The sequence below is a fragment of the Grus americana genome, chromosome 2 (assembly GCF_028858705.1).
Source record: "Grus americana isolate bGruAme1 chromosome 2, bGruAme1.mat, whole genome shotgun sequence".
Taxonomy (NCBI): Eukaryota; Metazoa; Chordata; class Aves; order Gruiformes; family Gruidae; genus Grus; species Grus americana.
In genome coordinates, this window is record NC_072853.1 from 145,801,526 (window position 1) to 145,807,525 (window position 6,000).

Sequence of the window (6,000 nt, forward strand, 5' to 3'; positions counted from 1 at the left end):
ATGGACCGTACTGATCTTGGGGCATCTACTAAGAGTGGAAGAAGTTAGGTCTTGGACCAGGACCACAAGTGAGACGATTAGAGCTGCCTTTCTGAGCAGTACAGGCACTGAAGCTTTATAGCAGGACCTCTGCTGGGAGCGACGTGCTGAAATTGATATTTAAAATATTGTAGGCTAGGGGCCACGTAGCAGGGGCAGATCAGATTCGCAGTTAAACATGTTTGCCACCCACTGGCCAAGCTGCAGATTTGCCTGTTGCTGCAATGGGGATCTGCAGGTTGTAGTTACAAGTATTTACATATGACAAATGATTAGGATGTAGAAAAAGTAGTTTAACGGTAGAGTATATTTAAACATTTCTAGGCTTTTGATTGTTTAAAATTTTAACTGTAATGACTCCTGAACTGGGCAGCGACAGGACCATACTTATACCTTTAATTTTGGAGTTCACATATGCCCTCAAAAGCAATACATTATCTGTTCCTAGGTCACACTGACTAAGAAGAAGGAGAGAGGGAGAGGCTGACTAAGTGACAGTTTATGTGCATGAACAGTCAAAGCTAAAATAGCGATTTCATTTGGGCTGTGCATAAAATCTATTATTGAGGTAAAACCAGGCGTGAGTGAAAGTTGAACTAGTTGTTGAGATCCAGGTGAGGAAATGGAACCAAATTGTTCCTTTTCGTCAAGCATCTGGTATCAGAAGAAGCATCTGGTGTCAGAAAAGAGAATGGAAGGAGGAAGTCCAACGGACTTGGCTGAAAGCATCTTCTCACAGTATTTGTTCTTATTCAGAAGTCCTGTCTTCACCGAGAAACAGAATTGCATTGTGAAGGTGAATGAATCTTTGCCTTATCTCAAAAGCACTAGTAAAAGTTGGGCAGTGAAATAGAGAAAAAATATGCCCCAAGGCTAGCAGGCCAGAAACAAGAAATGACCTTTTCAAATTTTTCCGCCATGAGTCAGATTATTGTTTTTCCCCTTTCCTCCCTCCCTACTTCACTGTAATTTTTCTTTCACCTAGAAAATATAAGAAATGCTTGTTTAAAGAGGTAATATAAAGAGTAATTCCCATGCTACCCGTTTTGGATTTGAAAGCTGGTAAGAATTTATTGCTCGGTAAGTTAAACTTGATAATATGACATTTCTAAGGGCAATGGCTATGTAAATGCATCCTTATACTGTCTCTGGGGTGCCACTGCAAACAAAAAACATGATCCCCACAGGGTAATGATATCACCTTTATATGACTGAATACAGAAAATGGAAAAGCATAAAAATAATCTTTTATGAACAGTTTCTCCTTTATTAGGTCCTGGAAAAATGTGAATTGCTTCAAAAGGAAACAAAGATGTGAAAGAGTGAGAAATAATTTTTCATGGTACCTTCAAATATTAAAAAGGGAATACAATAAAATAAAAAGGAATTCAGAAACTCATCTCTGATTGCCTAGACATAATTAATTTTGTACTATGAAGATGTCAGTGCGGAAACATTATCCGTGTCAGAAAAAAATCAAGTCTTAAGATAAAATTAATATCTTAAAGCAAAATCATACCACAGCTTGTACTGTAAGGCTTAGTCATTAGTAAAGTTATTTAATACAGCTGTTTCATCATGCAGTATAATTAAAATGATAAGTTAACCATAGTCATGACAGTTGTTCCTTGATTAATGTATATTATTCTTATAGTCTGGTGGTTTTCAATCTTAGTGTCATGAACTCCTGGTAAATTGGGCCTAGAACTTCCATACAGAGTCACAAGGTTTCTCATGCAAATGGAATTTCTAACCCTACAAAGACTGAAGACAATTTACCTGTCTAAATTTAAATATCTCCAGTAACTGGATGGAGCAAATAGTCCTCTAAGGAATAGGGAAGTTGTGAATATTGCAGAATGATAATAAACATATATTTGGGGGGTGTGTATATATATATGTGTATATATATATTTGGTGTAGTCTGAACGTTGGTTATCACATCTATCCATTTAACATGAATTCTGGTTTTCTTGGGCAGATGCATGACAAAGGATTCAGGGACAAGGCACTACCTAAAGAAAAATATCATTGTCAACACTGCAATAAAAAAATACCAAGCTCGCTCTGTTCCTTACCACGTTATAAGGCACAGTCTGCACTCCCTGTTGTAGTAGATGATGACTATCTGTAAAGAAAGGTAGACAATAAAAGCCAAAATTTGGTCTTTAACTTTGAGTTTAATTTGGTAATTTATTTTGCATGGACTATTCCCTAACTGAGAACGTTTCAAAGAAAGCAACACGAGTATTAAAGGTAAGTTTTGTACTTTCCAAGAGACACTGTGGGAACTTCCCTGTTGCCTGAAGAATGAATTTTTCAAGACACCAACAAGGCCTCTCAGCTGATTACCTCTTTCTGCTGCTGTTGACAGACTTACAAACAGTACTGGGAAGGCTTCCAGTACTGGGAAGGACTCTGCGAGGTTGCTCTCGCCATTCTTCTGCCTTAGGCTCCGCTCGGTCTCTGCAGCCCATTCTCAGCCATCCCCAGCGATCAGGACCGTATGTCCGAACTCACTCCCCAGGCAATCTGATTTCAATGCTTCACTTCCCTGCCTGTTCACAAACACTTTCTAACATCTAACCTAAATCTCCCTTGGTGACATATAAACCTCTCGGTTTTTGTCCTATCCAACATGAACATGGCGAACAGATTACTTACTTCCTCTCTGCAGCAGCAACTTGTTTGAAGCTTATTGCTGTCTCCCTCCTCAGTCTTCTCTTCTTTCAGCTGTCAATCTTTCCAGACAGCTAATCATTCTTACTGCCCTCCTTTGGACCCCTTCCAGAAAATCCACATTTTTCTTAAAGTAACTGGGGTTGCCAGACATCCCTTATAATGTGGGATTTCCCATATTTAAGACTCAAATCTCACATGCCTTATTAAAAACACGTGATATATTGCCTGCTCTTGTATTTCCTTTTTATTTTGATGGGGGACATGGGTTTTGAGGTTGAAACATAGAAAACCCTGCAGGTGCTTTCCTGCTCCATTCTTCAGAGCCACCTTTGGCAGCACAGAGCCATGATTTGGACAAGGCTGTGACAGAAGTGAAAGTCGGAGCATCCCTAAAGGAGCTAAGGAGGTCTGGAGGGCAATGCACACCCTGAAGCACCAGGAAGACCTACCATCAGTGTTTTAAAATTCAGAACCCAGCAACTCTCATATGCAGCCTCACATCAGACATAATCCTCCTGCCAAGGACTTGCCTACATAGTAAGGGAAGAAATATTTGTATGTTTTGTAGGCAATGCTTTTGCTTATACAGCTCAGGAGATGACATTCTAGGTCTGTGTTCAACTTGTCATTCTCTGTGATGTCTCCTCTGCAGAATGCTATCTGGCCAGTTATGCTCTGTCCCGCATTCGTTCGGTCACTTATACCTGATTACCTAAGTACCTTGTCTTTACTGAACTTGATCTTTTTCTTATCAGAACACTTTTTAAATTTGTCAAGATCATTCTGACTTCTAGTCCTTTCCTCCATTACTCTTGCTGTTTCTCCTAGCCTGGTGTCATTTGTGAATTTAATAAGCCTACTCTCTTTTTGAGCATACAAATTATAAAAAAAAAGCAACTAAAAGCAGACCTTGGACAGATCTTTGAACTGTATCTGACGTAACTTTAATTTCCACAGCGAACCATCTGCTGTGTTATTTGCAGCAAGTCAGTGGCAGAACAGACTCCCCTCCACAAACACCATTTCCATGGATACGATGCGACACAGAGCTCTGAGTTTGCTTCTTCCACTTCCAGATGTGTGGAGTTACTCTTTTGCTCATAGAACCCAGTATCAGCTCTTGTCTCTGGATGGAAAGACTGGAGAGGCAGCCTGAGTGTCCTCAGCCCTCTCCACCACAGCAGAAGCACTGTTCCGTAGACATGAGTGAGGATCTAGCTGGAGCAGAAGATCAGATCAATCCAAACGAAGAACCATCTCTTCTCAGACCCGAGAATGCCTTAGTGCTAAGATGGTCCTCCACAAAATAGCAACTACAACAAATAGGAATGGTTTGTCTGGGGTTGCCTAGGCATCTTGATAATACAAGAGAGAAATTATAATTTTTGCAGCCTATAAGATCTGTGACATTCAACTGCAGCAGTGCCCATCACTTCTGAAAATGTAAACCTATTTTTGTTCTTACTGGCAGACCCCAACTGCATGAGAACTATTTCCTGCAACATCATCAAAAGCACTGGGATCTCTTGCTTTATCAACAGCTTTAGATGGATTCTTTCCATAACTTGCTATGAATATGTATGAATCTTTCCAATCCAGAGCCTGTCAGAGGAGTGGGACTTGGCATTTGGGAAAGTTTTGAGCCTAACTCACTTGATTTTTCCCCCCAGCATTCAGACTGATGACATTTCAATGTAAAAGAACGCTTTGCAGCCCGTGGAGCTGTCCTTTCCATTCTTGTCAAGGCGACCTCTGCAGGCTGCAGCAAATTCTGCCTTTCCACAAGGTGAAAAAGATACTGGTCATCCTTATCCAGTCCAGACGTCTTGGCAGGACCAGGAATATACTTTGAGGTAATTCAGTCCCAATGCAAAGCATCCAATGACCAAAGTGGGTGGAAGGGAGGGAAGAAAAGCAACCCAAAGTAAGTTTTAAAATTAATTTCACTCGGTTATTTCCAACTTAATTTCTAACTTTTAAACCAATTGCCATTATTTGTCAGACCATTAAAAAAACATCCTGTTGAAAATGGAGAGGGTGGTTTATACCATCCACAAGCCAATAGTAAGACTGGAGGTGGCTGGAAAGATATGAAATGTATAGCCTGTGGTGATAGAACATGGGCTCGCAGGATTTATACGCACTCAGGGACCACTTACAGGACTGTTTTGTGCTTGTGTGGCCAGACATGTGAACGTCATGGGGTAGTTTTTCTTTGCAATGATGCAAGGAGGTAATAATTCCCACATTTTTCTCTCAGTGTCAGAGGGAAGGTAGCTTGAGAGCAGGAAGGCTGAGGATTGGGACCTCTAGTTTCTCTAAGGTGATATTAAAAGATTCTTTAACTCCAGACGCTTTGTATTACTAAGCTCCTTAAAGATTTATGACCTTTATGACGATCATTTTCCCCTGTGAAATTTCCCTTCTGCTTAAGTATTTACAGGAAGAAAAAGTTTTCGTCTTTTTCTCCTCAAGTCAGCAAAGCTTATCCTGTGAGGATTTCTGAATGAAAGGGGGAGATTAGTGTTTCAGGAACATACCTTAACTCACTTTAGAAGCATTTACTGGACTTCCTGCTGTGCGTCCTGTCCAGCTGGCTGGGCAGCCACTGCCCTGCCTGCCTCTGTGCGTGGATCTTCAGCTTTATTTTGTGTGAAGGGATTGGGAAAAAAATCCACAAACAAGATTTGAGATGCATCATAAAATCCCACTCGGGATGCGATTGTTTTTGACTAAAGGAGGGAGCTTCACTTAACGGGATTAAGGAAATGTCCAGCTGCTTAGAGTCTCCTTTTCTCTGCCTCTCATTGACAGGGAAAAAAGTTTAATCATTGTAATTGTACTGCAGGATAATACATCCAGTGGCTATTGACTCGGTGCCCAAGAAACTGTACAGAAGGGAGTCAGTTGCCCTCAGGGGTTTTTACCAAGACCTATTTCTCATCAAGACAGAGAATATTTCTTTTGGTCCTCAGATGTACCTTGACATTTGCCTGAAATTAACAGCTCCTTTTTTATGAAATACTGTCCTGCTGGGGATGTTTGGGAAAAAATGCAAATCATCTTCTTCTGTTGAACATTAGCTTTTCACAGAAAATCACTTCAAACTAATTTCCTTTCCTACTTCTTTTAGTTCTGGAGTACATTTCACTGTGATAGTGATGGATCTGCATAATAGGATCACAAAACTATTTTGTTATTACAAAGTAAGCTGTAGCAAGATGGGGAAATGGCAATCCAGCTTAAAAATAATTTAAAAAATCCCTACACCAGTACAAA